The 17,467-nt window shown below is 40.0% G+C and overlaps 1 protein-coding gene across 4 annotated transcripts in view; it reads right to left on the bottom strand.

The window, feature by feature from the left end:
• Nucleotides 1–17,467, bottom strand: part of NRXN3 (neurexin 3) — a 907,297-nt gene that overhangs the window by 822,081 nt on the left and 67,749 nt on the right. The window contains exon 1 of one of the 4 annotated variants that reach the window (XM_059850083.1): nt 12,065–12,298. The exons of the other annotated variants lie outside the window; for them this stretch is intronic. The gene's annotated coding sequence lies outside the window, so the exon portion shown is untranslated. Of the gene's footprint in view, nt 1–12,064; nt 12,299–17,467 lie in introns of those variants that run through there. 4 annotated transcript variants of the gene reach the window in all.

Here is a 17,467-nt window from a genome sequence, read left to right as displayed (position 1 = left end):
TCACAAACTTCTGAACTAAGCAAATCCATCAAAGAAAATGCAAGGAAACCAACTATGCTTTGGCAGCTGACAATAGCATCTTTTGACAGTGAGGAGACAGGAAGGCAAGTTCAGATTGTGGGATATGCCTCTTCACAGCAGCTCTTTCTGCTGCAATGGTCAACAGTGGGAAGGCCAAGAGTGCTGACCTAAAATTAATAATTTTAGGTTCAACCACTGGTCATATGAGATACGCAGTCCCATTCTTTCAAAAACAGCCCCTTCAGCCAACTTGCAGATATAGGCAGGCATCATTCTGTTGGTTCTCTTCAGGTAATTTTTGAAAGGTCAGCATCTCCAAATATCTAAATAAATCAGCTAATTTTTCAGCTGATGAAATCAAGGCAGACCAGGTTAAAACAATTCACCTAAGATTATTAGCAAGGCAGTTTTACTAGTGCAAGTGCCCAAATTCTGTGCACATGTTCAAGGTATGAGACACAATATCTAGACTTGTGTTCTTGTAATATGCTCTACCTCTCCACAGTGGTAACTGCCCTTCCAACACAACAGCCAGCATATAAAGCTTTCAGTCTGGTCCAGCTGGCAGCAGGGCTGGAGGTCCTGCTCTCAAATCAGCAGAATTTCACAGTGGGATGAAATCCAGAAATCACTCAGATTTAGGCAGTCACATTTTTCCCCAGTTAGCCAAAACAAAGAGACGGGGGCTTCCACAAAAGAGGTGGTTTTCCTCTGGCACAGTGTCATCACCATCTGGGCACAGAACAAATACTCTCCATTTCCTAGGTTTTACATAAGCTGTGGGTTGCTAAGAACCTAATAGCTGTGCATTTTCAGTTTTATTTGTAATTAATCCTGATGAAATTTTCTGGTCACCGATCAAAGTTCTTTAAAAGCACGTGAAGTCAAATATGCCATGTCTCAGGGTATTGTTAAGGCAACTGAATAGTCAAAGTTAGCAAAAAATAAGTATTTGTTAGCTTACAGTGCTATTATTTCTGACCAGATTATGACTGTATTCTCTCCCACTAAAATAATTTTTCTTTTTGATCCCTAAAGGGCCAAGACAGGGGAGGCAGAAAAGGTTGTCTGCATACTTTATGAAAAAGAACTGTACAAACTTTCCAAGCCCAAGGACTGTAGAAGAAGGGCTGTAGACATACAAAGTCCATCAACACACCCTAACACCTGTCCCTCCCAAGACCTTCTCTACTGCAATAATGCAAGCAGAACAAAATGCATACAGAAGGCAAAGCAAAGCAAAAGGAGCTGAGATTTCTCTGTTCAGCTCCAAACTCCACCATAGCTGGCTGGGACAACAGGGAAGTAGCTAAGTGTAATATTTAAATTTTTTACTGTTATCAAAATGGCTTAACTTTGTATTTCTGATTTGAAGCACATTAGTCCTGAAGCTTAGAGGTATTTATTAAATTATCCATGTAATCCAGCGAGTGAGAATGGAAGCATGATTGCTTGGTCACTGCACATAAAAGAAAAACAAACCAAACAAAACCACCTCCACTAGTCACACCACAATGAAGATGCAGGTTAGTAGTTATTTTTGACAGCTGTCTCTAATCTTCCCATACTTTGGATTCCCACCTCCAGAAAGGCCAGTGACACACACAGTCCCTGTTGAACTCAAATTGCTTTTCCTTAAAGGAGCAGAAGAACAAAGAGTATTTCCCTCCTATTCATATACTAAAGCATAATCCAGGGCCAAGAGTATCTACTAATTCAGAATAATTCTGACAAGCCTTATCCCAAATCATTCTTCTAATTAATGTGAAACAAACTATAACTATAGACAATTATATCATTTAGCTTTCCACTTAGTAAATTTACAACTACTCCTGCTTCTGTTTTACTTCTGGCCCTATTTAATTCTGACTTTTCTTCACTGCAAAATAACATTGGACATTTCTCCATGCTCTTGTTCTTGTGTCTTTTTTATTCTCTCACCTGATCACTTCATTCCTTTTTCTGTCCATCCATGTTCCCTTTTTTTCACTTCTAAATCTATCCCTAGCTACTTCACTAAGTCTCTCTTCCTGACTTTTCCTACTTGCTTACATCAGAGACTCTCTCTACTATCATTCTCAGCAATCTCATGCCACATTCAGAGCCTGATAATTGTACCAAGACCTTATGACTAGGAAAATAAATTTTAATTCAGTATGGATATGGAAATGTAGCAATCTGGGCACACTTCTTTCCTTTTTAATCAGGTCTTACAAGGTACTTTCCAGAGAATCTGCCCACAAATCTTTCATCTTTCAAACATAATCCTCAAGAGACTTCCATGCCCATTTTACTGGCCCAAGAACACCACACCTAAAAATCAAGTTAAAAATCCCAAACCCTCTGAACTTCAGCTATGACTGAACTGCTAGTGGCTGGAAGAGAGCAGATGCTCAGCAATGTCCTTTTACCTCTATAGTAACTCCTAGCTGTCACCACTTTAAAGATTTTCACTGATTAATTCAATTTCATTCAGAAATAACAAAACAACCCCCAAATAAGTAAAACCAAATTTAATGCAGGCAAATTTCAGAAATATATTGAATTTTTTTAGGCTACAAACATTAAGCAACAAACATCATTTTGTCTCTGCAAGCTGTCAGTCTTGATTCTATCAAGGACAGCCAGCTTGCTTTCTTTAGTTTTTCACACAGGCAATTCAAAATAGGTAGGTAGTCCTTTCCTTTCTCTTATCACTCCTATTCACCCAGTTCTGCAGGAACTGAGGATGATCTCATTTTCAGATTCCTGCACATTCTTTCTCACATTCTTCTGCACTACAATTTTTTCAAAACTGGATTGTCAAATGAATAGTATTTATCTTGAGTGATCTTCCAAGAGGAAACACAATGTAGACTCCTTCTCCATTAACTATTTTTGTTATCTTATTCTGCGCATTAAAAAGTAACCAAATCATTTTGTCCCTCTCTGAAAAGGGAATTTCACTGCTGAGTTTTGTATTCAGACAATACATAGTCTGCTCACATTGGTCATTCAGAGAAGCAACATTTCTGAAAAACATTAAAAAGTAACTCCTTGTCTGCTTCCCATTCAAACATTACCCATGACTGCTTCACTTTGAATTCTCAATTACTACAAGTCCTGCTCAGGAAACAATGAAGGTTTTTTACTTGGATAAATCTTGTTGCTGCTTGTCCAAGACTGTGACTCATGTCAGTTCTAAAAAGACCACATAATAGACTGGAGGGAAAGAATTATTAAAGAAATATAGGTGGAGATGAACGGATACCAAGTATTAGTATAGTAACTGAACTATGCTCTGAGAATTTATATAAAAACTATCTATAGTTAGACAATAGCAATTTATACACTTTTTTAAATGTTTACACACTAAACATTTATCCATAATTATATCTAATAGCAGAGAGTCAGGTTGTAGAGTTACTGTGCTAGTAAACAAAGAGATAATAGCATGAAATAAAAAATGAAAATCAATAAGAATTAGGAGATGCACACCATATTAATTTCGTTCATTACAGAAGTTCTATCTACACTTGTATTTGTAGACAGGAGATCTGGGGACAAATCTGTGATTACATGTTTCTGTTCCACAAGCAAGCCCTCTCACCCATCAACAAGAAATGGACAAAGAGTGGCAGCTGCCTCCCACTAAATGAGCACAGGCCAGTAACACATTTGCTTTCAGTCTCTGTAAGATTAAATAAGATCTTCTCAATAGTTTCCCTGGGAGATTGCATACGTACAGATCAAGTACTGCTAACCGCAGGAGGGCCAAACATACTGATGACAGGAAGAAAAATGTTGAAGCTGCTGTGGATGAGCCAAATTCAGCTTGCTTGTCCTTCTACCCCTGTGCAGCTCAGAGACATCTCTTCTACTCCAGAGAGGGTCAAAAAATAAGATGGATGCTCAAGTAAATAAGAAATTCAGTTTTTGGACTATCCAACTCCATGGCCAGTTACATTATTCTTATACTTTTTATCACATAGTTACCAGCTGAAATCTACCTCCCATCCAGAACCATAAAATAAATCAGTTTATTATAGTCAGATTCTTAGACACCAAGTCTCCATAGCAATACAGCGGTAATATTACCAGTTCCTTACTAGTACTTTATTATTTTCTTACATATATATATATATATTGTGGACAGTAACTTACAGCTATCCACAAAAATCTCCATCTCACTAGACAAATGTGCAGTATAAAAACAACAGCGACAGATCTACCAAAACATTAGTTTGCTATCTAGAGAGAAGGAATTCACAAAAGTTTGACATAAGAAACTTCTGATTAAATAGCAAACCACTAGCCAATTACAAGCTAAACTTCAATTCCCTGGTTTTGTTACTTAGTAGCTAACTACAGCAGCAGGAAAAGAGTTCAGGAGTCAAGATACCTCACCTTAGTTACATAGGATAGAACATAACTGACCTAGGTAGTCTAACAACACTTCCTGGCCTCAAGCTTAAATCCAGTCTGGAATTTAAATCATTAAAGAAATAGTGTGGCAGGTAACCTGGCTGGACTTCTACACTCCTAGTCTTTTCCTTTAGATTTGTCCTGGGGTCCTAAATGTAAGAATACCCAGACAATAAGTGCAAGCAACTGATTCAACCCTGAAACCCTTCAGACCAAAGTCTCCAAACATCCTGAACAGCCCTTTGGGGAAGGGAGCAAATAGGTTCTCCACAGCACTTCTTCACTCTAGCCTGGGCATTACACAAGTCTGTAATGCTATTTGCACCTTCAAAACCCTGCAGATTCATCACATTCCTGTGACTCAAGAAAGCCTTATAGGTCTCAACTCTAAATCCTAACTTCTAAGAATCGTAACTCCCACCTTATCCCAAGAACCCTAAAGATAATGATTTTACCAGTAAACCAGGGATTCCTGTTGATTCTCACCCAGTGTCAGGGGACACTACAGGACTGCCTTTCCCTCAGGGGTGGGAACTGAGGGAAATAATGTTTCCAGCAAGTCCAGAGCTTTACTGGCCAGGGTCTGTCCACAGTGCACAAGGAAGACAAACCTGGAAATGACAGCCACATCCAACCAAGAGTCCTGATCTCAAAGTGGTATCATAATGACAAGGCAGTTCCAAAGCCAAACTGGGAAATCAATTCATACATTAAGAGCTAAGATGAGGTCTTGCAATTGCCAGGCATAACCATGGTGATTAAGCTGGGCCAAAAATCAAGGCATGGAGTCAAAGGCCACAAGTTGAAATCCTGATCACACTATTCTATGGCTAGGCACTGGCATTGCTGCAGCTAGTCAAAAATCAGAAACCCTTCTCCATTAGAGCTGAGAAAAAAAGAGCCAATGCTCTTCAAAATTCAAAATAGAATTCCTGGGCCCACAGGTGTGGGCTCATCAAGGCTATTAGGAGCCTCATCAAGGGTATTAGGGGTTATTACTGTACTTAGAGCTCCAAAACACCTGCAGTGTCCAGCCTGAGAAAGTCTGAAAAACCAAAAACACCCCCAGTACCAGTGTCCAACCCTAACAGGACCCTAAAGCTCCAAAGCTTGACTTAAATCTGGGAGAATCCCTTGAATCCTGTGTAATCTTAGCTAAGAGACTTACAAACCCCCAACCTAACCTCCTACAAGTCACAGCTATGGTTGCTCTCCCACACTACAAATCAGCCAAAAAGGAAGACAATCCCTTTTCACAGCTCCAGTAGCCCCTTTCAGTGGTGTGTTCCTGCTCCAGACAGCAGAGCCCCATCACCAGGGGTCTTAAGCCCTGCCCTGCAGCAGGAGTCAGTCTAGGTAGCACATGACTGAGCTATTACACCATTTTTTTGAGAGGGTGGGACAACCCCATAGGAAGTAGATCACTTGGCAAACATACTTCTATTGTTGACTCTCAGTCCTTAGCTAAGGTACCTTCTACAGCTTTAACTATAGGCATAGAAACCATGCTATGTAATAGGCAGTCATTTTCCTTTTCATGAGAACATCCCCAGACTCATCAGCTGAGTCTACCAGGGTACAGCCATTGTAATGACTTCAGTACAAACTTATAGGTCCAGATATTGTAGAAATCGCTTGCAATAAATAGGGCAAGAACATAGGGAAGGCAGGGGAAAACTACAAGGTAGTTTCACAGGCTGACACTTCATTTTTGCCAATAATAAGCAGGGAATATTCTGCAGAAATATCTGTAGAATTCAGATGCAGAATCAGCCTGCACTCCTAGCAATAGCAGTGGAGCCTCTGCTCCTCAGTGGGGAACAGGAGAGGTTGGCAGGGGATGGAGGCTACACTTCTGATGAGCTCTAGACAGAAAGGCTTCAACCTCCAGTTATGTTCACCACAGACAGGTCACCAGAGCCTAGTCCACATAAAAATAAAAATATTAACAACATTAAAACAAAAGGTTTTATCAAGGTCAAAGTAACGGTAGACGAGTTACAATGGTAAATGTCCCTTGACAGCATTACAACTGAGTGCTGTACCAATAGGCTCAACAGCTCAGGCAGGGGAAAATCTTCCTGTCTGCAAAACTAATGCCATTTTATTCATCCAGCCACAGTCATGCACTAAAAAGTTAACATTAGATTTTAAAAATCAAATATCTCACCTTCCAGAAAACCTTGCACTTTCTCAACCCCCTGGAAGTGTTCCTCAGTCATTCACCTCAGAAACAAAGACCCTATCCAGGGAGCTGAAATATGCGGGTTATGCACTGAGAAAATATATTAAAATCTTTATTGGCTGCTCCATCCAACCGAGTCTTTTCCCATAAAGAAGACAGCCCCCATGACACTAATTTCCCCCTTTAAGCTGAGTGTTTTGTAAAAGTCTGTGGCTCCAAAGCAGACTGAAATGCAGCCACAGATGTGTGGAGCCAAGCCTGCCCCTGGCCACACTGTCAGGGCAGTGCCTATGCTGGCAGCCCTCACATGGCCCTGGTAAACCCTGGCAAGCCCTGCCTGCAGCAGGCCAACTCCATCAAAGCCCATTTGCTGCCTCTCACCCAAAATATGGTCATTCATCCCGCTCTTCTTTGAAAAGAATTTAAACACGTTCTTCCACAGCAAGGTCTCACACCACAACATACATCATTATATGGGTTTATCAAATGTCCAGAACTGAAACCTAATCTGAACCAAGAAAGACAAGGCTCCCCTATTTTGGGATTTAGGGGAAGAGATATGAGAGGCATTAACTGATAGTTTTTTCCAACCGGGAGCTTATTTTTACAGACACTTTCTTACAGACTTTAGTGAAACAAGAAAGGAAAGAGAAGGAAAAATGGAGGAGGATGGCAAGGAGATAAAGAGGATTGTGTCTCAGAAGCCAAAGCAAAGTGGATAGAGATGGGTAGATAGATACAGACATGTACATATATATATAGAGAGAGAGATTTATATTACACACCCACAAAAACAGGATCAGAAGGTGTCCACATCTTTCCACTGGGTGCTGTCCCACATATACATGTTGTCTTGGGCGAGAGATTACTCCTAAGTACTCTTATGTAATACTCCAATAGTGCTACTGTGAGAAAAGCTCCATTTTACAGTGCTGATCCCTTTCACAGTTGGCTATTATCTTGCAGCAATGAAAGTGGTGGCTCATGGGCAATCATTTTTCCCATGCTTCTCACATTTCCTACACAGTTTTTACAAAGAACCATCATCCACAGCAAAAGCTGTTTCTTCCATCCTCCTTGTTTGTTACAGAGGAATACAAAAATGTTGTACTCCAGGTTTGTGGTCTGAGGATCTCCCTTCACAAAAGTCACTGTCAGGTTCACCTCACGGTGACTCCTATCAGACCACGTATCTGGAAATGCTTTTGCCTCTTTGAAGCCACCAGCTCAAAATGCCTTGCCTGGTTCTGCATCTAACCCCAAACAGCAGCTTAAAAAGTGCTCTTGACCATCTGGGCTCTTAGACCAGATGAGTAAAACCTAAGAATATATATATTAAATATCAACTTTTTTCAATGGAAACCACTAAAACAAAACAAAACAAAACAAAACAAAACAAAACAAAAGAAAAAAAATCTGGCTTTTTCACATTTCAGCTTTTATATACATCTACACTTTGATTTTCACTGTCCTTTAGTCCACCTCCCAAACCAAGGACAAATTAGCATCACCCTTACACCCAAGCAGAAAAAAACAGCAGTCTCTGGCTCTATCAGATACATTCTCAGAGTCAGTTTGGAGCATACACTGTCCAACATTTTCACCTACATAATTTCACATACATCTTAAGTAGTATGCTACTGCCAAACTTGAGAAGATATCTTCTAGAACTTCATGATAGAGTCGTATTTGGAGCTCTCAACTACAATGCTTTAAATTAACAGGAGAATCATGACAGTCATTAAAACAATGTGGGAAATACTCAAGCGTCAGTTTTAAATTTCCCTGTTCTGAAACAAAACTGACACTTTAGAAGCAACAAAATAAGAGAGAAAAAGATTTTTTTTTCCACTTGTTCAGCTGAAATCCTCCACACTGTGCAAAAATCAGGTTGGGAATTTCCTGAGAACAGTCCTGCATAAAATAGAAGGGGAATTCACTGAACTCACTGTATCAATTCAGTTTAAAATACCACACAAAAAGCCTTTTTGGCTAAGATCCATGCATACAAAGACTCAGGATAATAGAAGAAAAGCATTATACTTTCCCACCCTTGGGACAAGTCTGAAGCAAATTTCAAACTAAGTTCTGATTTGGCTGTTTATTTATTTCTCAGAAAAACAGAATTTGTCGTCCTTGCTGCAATAAGAGGCAAATGACACAGAACACAAAAACTTCTCGAGCAGATACAGCTATTAAGTTTTGTACAGCTCTATAAACAGCATTAAGGAATTTGCATTATATGAATGAAATAATTATTTTGCTATCAAGCTCAATGTAACTATAAACATAAAGTTTAAAAATATAGACTGCTTTAGCCAAGGCAGTAAATTAAATGGTATAGTAGCTACAAATACCATTTCAAACTCATTCCATTCTCCCAGAAGTCTTTAAAATAGTAGGAGCAAACACGATTTCATTTCAGAAAAACATGAACAGTTCAGTATTTTCTTAGGCTCATCTTGGCCCCAGCAGTCTGAAAAATAACTTTATTGAACCTGAAGCTCAAAAATAAGAACTGAAATGCTGATGACTAACTTAAAGGGTGTCACCAAGCATTCATCAGTGAGAACCATCCTCTATTTCCTATTCACCTAATCTGAAATGAAACAATGACGTGGAGATGAATGGCACCAATAGCAATGTCCTGCAGCCTCTGCTCTCTTAGGTGTGCCAACATCATGCACCTGGGGAATAAGGCTGCTTGTACAGAGAGGTAAGTTTACCAAACTGTGATTCAAACTTCTTGGAGCTTAAGGCATGTTGTTCTGCTCTCTAGGACTGAGAAAAAAAATCTTCCTCATTCTTCAAGTCCTTCAAACTCCCTCCAATTAACTGCCTAACCCCATTTCATTAATGAAACCACTAAAAACTTAACTAAAAATAAGAAGGAAAACATGATTTACTTTTCTCCCTTATCAGGTACCACTACTGCATTGAAACACACATCCTTGAGTTTTCCACCCCTCCTTCTCTGTAACTACTTCAGTAACTGTTGAACTGTATAAAACACAACTACTGTTGGCAAGTCAGCCCTGACTGACTTGGGTCTCAGTGCACCCTTCTGTCTATCACCATCAGATATTAGATGTCCCAGTACATAGGCAATCCTCCCTGAAGGTGGCCTCAGTACACAGAGCTTTTCTTCCTCAAAAAAGAAACTGGTAAAGTAAATGAACTGCTGATCAATTTTTATCAGAGAACAGAATTCCCTTCCATAGTCAGCAAGTCAGCAGCCTTGCACCTAGTTTTTCCCAACAAAATTCAAACTCCACCATAAATATAATGATGTTTATTAGGGACTCAGAAATGGCTTTCAAAATTAGATAAGAAAAGCAGTATAGACAAGTCTGGACAATGCCCCAAACCCTAGGCAACCTGCTAATTTATGGAACAGCACCTCATTTTTTGTCTTGGTATCTTCTCTAACACAGAGGAAACCATGAAAGACTCATCAAAAAATGCATGTATCAAAGCAGGCATATGAACAACACTTGGCAGCTCTGAAAATATGAACATCAATCATTGTTTTGTGTATGTTCTACCAAGCTGTGAAAACGAGCCTCTCAAAGTAAGGTGTGGGGGAGAATATATGTCTATTACACTCCAAGACCTCAAAAAGCAACAACCTAACAGTCTACACTGCTTTCTCATACTATAATAATCAATAATCACTGAAATACATAAACCTGTAGAAAAAGAAAGGTCATAACCAAATGATGTCCCTACCTTCTTATCTCTAGATGCAGTATCTCTGTTTGACATTTAAGGTTAGAATTTTCATGATGAAGTTTCAGAAACCTACAAACACTAATGGTCATCTACATTCACCTTTATCAAAAATCTTTTTCAGATGTAAGAAAGCTGCATTTCTAACTTCGTATGAACTAGAGAGGGCAAGAAGTCAAAGGGCTTACAGTACATGCATTCTTTCCCTTTTTTAAATACAAGCATGATCTTATTTGTGGAAGGAAAATGTCACATTAACACACAGCAAGTCTACTTAATGAAAATAGATAAAGAGTCTCTTTAGGTTATTCCAACATGTGTCTCACATTTACACACTTAAATTTCAACAAAAAAAAAAAAAGTCCAGTTTATCAACTAGTCTTTTAAGCCCTTCTTCTAGTTTATGTTGATCCTTTGAATCCATGTCATCAGAAGCAGTATTGATAAGGACAGTAGAACAGAACAGCATTTCACTCTGATAAGGACAGTAGAACAGAAGAGCACAGCCTTGGAGAAGCAGATAAAGGATGTAACCTGGGCAAACAGAAGTCATAAAAAATGCTAGCAGGATGCCAGCTCAGCTCTGCAAGGCCCACAAAGCAGAAGTAATGCAAAACAACCATATTGTGCTTACTCCAAAGCACAGGTCAAGGAAGAGCCACCTACGAAGGACCCCAGACACGGCAGACAGATCCCCGGAGAACCAAATAAGGACTGCCAATAAAAGGCACAACTATGTAAAATAAAGTGACACAAATACATCAAGTACGGGGGGGATAGCTAATGAATATGTAATCAGTGTGCATGATAAACACTCTGTTTACCCAACGCTCAGGCCACTCAGTTAGAGGAAGGACACTCAGATAATAAAGAATGCCTGCCTTCTAATACTCAAAACTGTGTTAGAAAGTTTCTATCTGGATGATTTTGGTATCAGTATCAACTACAAAAGGGAAGGAAAGAACAGCACTTCTGTTGCCCCTGTTAGTGGCCTTCACCAGGGCTATCTGATCATGAAGTTTATCCAGTACTTTTCAAGGAATGACTGTGCATCAGCAGTGACAGAAATAATAACTCTGCAGTGTCAGCAACAACAGAAATGTAAAAACTCAAGCATCCCATTCCTATACAAATATTTCTGCTTAACTTTTCTGCAAAGAGTTGCATTACTTTTTTATTCTTTTTTTTTCAATGCCCAAAAGACCACCACCAGAAAAATTTCCTAAGTATATCATGCAACAAAAAATTCTGGCACAAGTTGCAGGTCCTGCTCGCAGGGCTACTCACACCTCGAGGTGAATCAGGACATCGACTCACTCAGTTCCAGTCTCTTCTTCCCGGATTAATTACTCAGCAAAAGAGACTACAAGATGGCAGCGAGCACAATCACATCACTCATATAAGACAAACTCAGCTGTTCAAATCAATATTTGTTAGCAGGCAGAACAAGCCAGTTTTCAGAGTGTTCTAATTAGACAATAGATATTATTACAAAACACCTGCAATGTTTGTAATTGTTTAAAATAATGAGAATCAGTATTCGCTTCCAAAGGCACCATATGGTAAATGCTCATTCCACGCAGGCGGTCCTTCATAGGCTCTCAGTGCTTCAAAGTGCTCATTAACACTTTTTTAATCCAAATGAACTTGTTCCCACTTAATGCATGGGCCGCGGGTTCGCCCTCTGCACGCTGACCGCCCCCAAAGCCGGCCCAATTACGGCACCTCCTCCTCGCTGCTCCGGGACCTGAGCCGGCTTGCTCGGGAGGTGTCGCCGCCAGACGAGCAGCCTCCCTGCCCTTCCCTGGGCTCCCGAGTCTCAGAGGCCTTAGAAGCCATTTTCAGGCAAGCCGTGTTGCTCAGTGTTTCCTCAGCTAGTGTCACACGCCGAGGGCCTGGCACGCCGTGCTGCGCTGCCCATGCTGCCTCACAGCAGCGCTGTCCCCGCGGGCCGGCGGCCGCGGCCTCCGCGCCGAGCGAGCCCCACAGGCACCGCGCCAGCAGCGCCCGAGTCCCTCAGAAACCCACACCAGTTTCATCATAAATGGGGAAAATGAGGCTTTACATACTGCTAATGTCATTGAAAACAAATGCATCTTTTCTGTAAGTCATATCAGCAGATCTGTATGTTTCAAATCAGTGATTGTATTTTCTAATTTTAAGAAAAGCAGGTTAAACAGTCGCAGTGCTGTGAAAACAATATATGATAACAAATATAAAAATACCCATAAGGTAGCTGTTGCCATATCTCTTTTACAGAAGGATAAATTCAGATACAGTCTGTCCACACCAAGATAGAAATTATCACAGAGAAAAATCTTCCTGTGCTGGTATGGAAACAGGCCCGTGTCTCCCCCAGGCACACTTTGTGCAGTGACTCCTGGGAGCTGACTGGGAAAGGAAAAGAAGGAAGATAAAGGAGTTACTTCTTTACTGCCTCCCCTTAGCAAGAAAAAGAAACCACATTCCAAATAAATGTAAGTATATTATTTTACAAATCAAATAATGTATCATTTGAGGTTCTCAAATGCGAGTATAACTACTTAAGATGCCAAAGAGAGAAAAAGAGATTCAGGAAACTGAGGAAACAGAGATAAACAAATCTTGAGATTATATAAGTCTAAACTTAGATAAACTTGATAAAGTTTTGCTACTAAGCAATAATTACACAGAACTGTGTTTACCTATCAACTTCCATGCCAGGGATCTCCAAGCATTTTACTTAAAAACTATTAACACACTGTTCCCATCCCAGATAGGCAGCTACCTTTCCTACAGTATAGAGGCTGCTTAAATGCACTCTGCAGATTATCTAAGACAGACATACAGACTGAACTGTAATCAATTCAAGCAGCGGGGGAAATGCAGAAATGGAATTGAATCACCTGAGTTGGGAATTAAGACTCTGGGGTGAAAACTCCAAGACTTCCAGAAAAAATATCACTGGATTTTCAAAGATTAAAAGTAAAAAGGGCTTCCTTTGAAATATCCAACCACCAGTCATGGTACATTTAGCTCTGGCAGTGGACATTAATTTTGAGTAAACTTGGGGAAGGAAAAAGTCTAACAAAGATCAGATGATCTTTCAAGATCCCTTCCAGCCTGGGCTATTCTATGATCCTACTAAATCATCAGGGCAGATTCAGCTATTTTAGAGTATGATCTCATTATAAAGACATTGACTTTTCTGCCTTTATTTTATTGTTTGAGATTTTGAGAAAGATCAAAACTTCAGAGAATTTTTTCATCACTGAAATGTATCAAGTGGCTTTTTGAGGCTGCTACTAGAAAAATAAAAGTAAGCATTTGAATTTAGACATGTAAAATTAGAAATTTTTTTCTGTTTTGCTCACATCCCCTTGAGAGAAACTAAATTTCATTAAAGAAATTTGTCAAAAATATATTTTGCTGAATGTTTTGATAAGCTCTACTTTAGCCTTGCTATGGACTTCTTACAATAGAGAACCCTGGGAGATATCAATAATGCATGTGTCACTCTGCTGCCCTTTCACAAGCTGCAGCAAGTGATACACCAAAGGAGGTGCAGATGAAAAGAGAGGGCATTGCTCCTGGGTCGAACCATAATCAACAGACCCCCCAAATTGGGCAGCTATGAGCTGCTAGATCAAAATACACAAGGCAGTCTTGTGACCCCTCCAACCAAGGTGTTTTAAAACCTGGAGGCACAAAGGTCGTGCACCACCATCATTGCTGTTTTACTTACTGGTTGGTGTTTCCCTGTTGCTTCTCCTGAATATGTAACCCTGATTTGGACCAGTATTTTGTCAGTAATCTTTTCCCCCAGATTTTCTCCCCTGTTCATTCAGCTTAGTTAGAATTATATGACTATATCATATCCCAAACAAGGATAGATAGCACCAGGAATGTTTGTTTCATGAGACAGCAAAGCCAAAGAACACAGTAACAAAACCTGAGGCAGGATTTATTACAATGTTTGTCCTTGTCCAGGGTCTTACACTTCCTCTTCCTCATTCATTTTATTTTGAATATATGTGGATTGCTGCTCTGAATTGTTCTGGTAAAGCACTACCTGCTAAAGAGGCTGTGATCACAAACTCTCTGGGCACTGGCATTTGTCACCATGATTGCAATTCACAGCAATACATAAACTTTTTAAAACGCTGTGAACATAGCTTCAGGGGGTTAATAAAGCTGCTTTCCAGTCCCCTAGCTCCTTCCACTGATAACTTATTCAAATTGTAATTGCTTGCAGTGTGCACCCTATATCACATAACTACTTCTGTTACATGTACTCCCTGGGGCCATCCATCACCCCTGCCTACCAGCAGAGTCCTTGTTCTTGCCCAATGATGGGAGCCAGGGTACCTGTAACATGTGTGGGTTTGTGCCCAACCTCAGCTGACACCCTCCAGCCACGGTTGACTCTATCCTGCATTCAGCGTTTCAAATGTCTTTTATCCTCAAATCTAATTCAGTCCATTGCTTACAAATCAACACTTCAGCAAGTACTTCCAAGAGACCTGTATGTGTTAAACATGGAAAAGAAGCTTTTTTTTCCCCACCTTTTCTCCCCTGGAAGACTCAAAGGCCAAGTTTCCTCTCATTCTAACAGCATTTCCATCAGCCTAACTCCGTATTTCACAGATGTAAGTCACTGATTCCTTGGCCTGGGAGTACAAATAGCAATGTACTGTTGAAGGAGGTAGTAATGTTCTTTCCAATCAGGAAAAAGCACTAAGCAAAACTACATCTTCATAGCAGTTTTAAGGCACAAAAATTGAAAGGACAATATCACAAAGGCAGACAAAGCTGGGTAATCTTCCCTAACCCACACTCCTGGGTTGTACACTTCAAGACTAACTAGTAGTACATTTTTTTATCTTTGTCATTAATTTTGTAGCATTCAAAGTTATAGTAGGTTTTTTCCCTTAGATGTATAGGAGTGTATATAGTCTGAAGACTTCCCAAAAGCATTTTTTAAATGAGATAGACTAAGAGTAAGGAGAGGCTGTGTCCTGCAGCAAGGAAAATTCAAGCTTGACTCAGATATGCGGCAGAAATCTGCTGTGTAAAGACATAGTAAATAAAATACTGGGCCTTTTTCAACATAGCCTCTTTTGGCTTTACTTTTGAGTCCCACACTTATCCCTTGCAGAAGGTCTGTGATTTGACCTGCAGCTTCCAGGCTTGGATGTCAAACAATATTTTCATACATCTTAATTGCAACACTTCACACCCTGAATTTCTAGTGAAAGCCTTTCTTTAGGAAAAAGATGACAAAGAATAACAAATATTGTAATTTAAAACTAACAAGATGCTTCAAAACATGTCAGTATTTTGAAGGACCAAGGTGCTTCACCAAGAAAACAATTGACTAACTGTTCTTCTTTACGTACAGATCTTCATAGCTCTGCATAGTGGGTTTTGCAAACAAATAATCCTCAAAGCATCCCAGAGTGCATGTATCAGTTCAACTTCATATACCAAAAATGCAAAAAAATCAAGAGGGCGGGTTGTAAGGCATGCCCAAAGCTATACAGAAAGTTATAGATCTGGTACTATTACTCTTGCAAGTCTTGATTTAACATCTACATCTAGCTACTCTCAAACGGTGTGTTCAGCCTCACAAAGGGGAACAAAGCTTATAGGAACTGAGGACACATTTACTTGGTCATCAAGAGGCAACCCTAAGTTGCAAGCTGGCTAGATGTGAGCTAGTTCTGCAAAGAACCAGTGTGGTCACCTTATCTTAGGTGTGGTGCTACACTAACAAAAGTCAAATTAAACCCATGACCATCAAGTGTCGAGTTCTACTAACCCTGAAGAAAATCCTCACATCTGGATGACTTAGATCAGGAAGTGTGTGGCAAAATGCTTGCCTCTACCAGAACATACAGCTATGCTCTAGAAAATCTTAGACACATTTACCCTCAAATCTATTTGACTTCAGCAGATGTTTTTTCAGTGATTCTGACACAAGGTTAACAAGTGGTTGGGATATACACTGGGACAGACAGGTCCTTTCTTTTTCTGTATCTCTTAATGACGTGTCTTTCTCCTCTAACGCCGATTTGCTCTGTGGGTTTACATTTTTTAGCTCAAGGATTGTCTCTTACGGAGCAGATGGATAGCACCAAGCTTAACACATAAGTGCTGCTGAAACACACACCATTAGAATTTCCCTAGTTGAATATTGTACCAAAACATCCCCCCTCCTCTAGTGACCTCTCACCAAAATGGCTCGATTGAGTACTATACTATACTATTACATTTGTTCAGAAACACTATACTGGCTTTTGCTACAGATATTCTTGGTGCTCTGCACATGTACTGAAGAAGGAGAGGTGCAAGCTACAAGGAAAATGTGGTGGGTCGTAAGCCAAAGCACTGTATTACTTTTAGCTCATGGCTGATTAATTTAATGTATGAGAAAGGAAGAGATAAGCTTTTAATTGTTACTAGAAGTGGAGAAGCTGACCAGGGCTGAATTAGTCGAATCTGTGACCTAATTTCATTATTGTTGTAATGTTCTAAAAACTCAGAGCCCGTGCTCCTGCCAAAATGAGGCCCACTGCTCTTTAGACTGCCTTCTGCAACGAATTTTCCCCTTCTTCTCCCTCTCAAACTCAGCAGTGTTTCTAAATGAAGGTGACCAGCCCATTAGGTTGTAATTACTTCTATGCTGCCAAAAGATACTATATCCGTTATTTTTTGCATGTTCAGGCACTGTTTTTCCTGGAATATGAGACTTGAGGTTCTACACTAATTTCATCCTAACAGTGTCTGACAGCAGCTCTTCAAGTGTCCCAGAATACGCATATGTACAGAGCACATGCTAGATACTGTATGCTATGTATTTATATGTTATCCCAAAGATATATATGTTATCCTACTCAAGTCTTCAGAATAATCAAGTTGTAAGACCTTGGAATAACTGAGACAGAGTTGGATGTGACACTCAGGTGTCCTAGCAGAAATGAACCTAGACCTCTGTTCCTCCAAAGAGAATTTTTCCAGCAGCCTAGCTCCAACACTGGGGACATGCCTTACTTTAGGGTAGAATCAATGTCTTTTCTCACAGATAAACAAATATATTACCATCCCTTTACCTTCTTCACTTCGGGACATCATGCTCCACATGAAGCC

Source organism: Haemorhous mexicanus, chromosome 6 (genome assembly GCF_027477595.1).
Source record: "Haemorhous mexicanus isolate bHaeMex1 chromosome 6, bHaeMex1.pri, whole genome shotgun sequence".
In the NCBI taxonomy this organism is placed as follows: Eukaryota; Metazoa; Chordata; class Aves; order Passeriformes; family Fringillidae; genus Haemorhous; species Haemorhous mexicanus.
The sequence above is the reverse complement of the archived record's forward strand: the minus strand, read 5'-3'. Positions and strand labels throughout refer to the sequence as shown.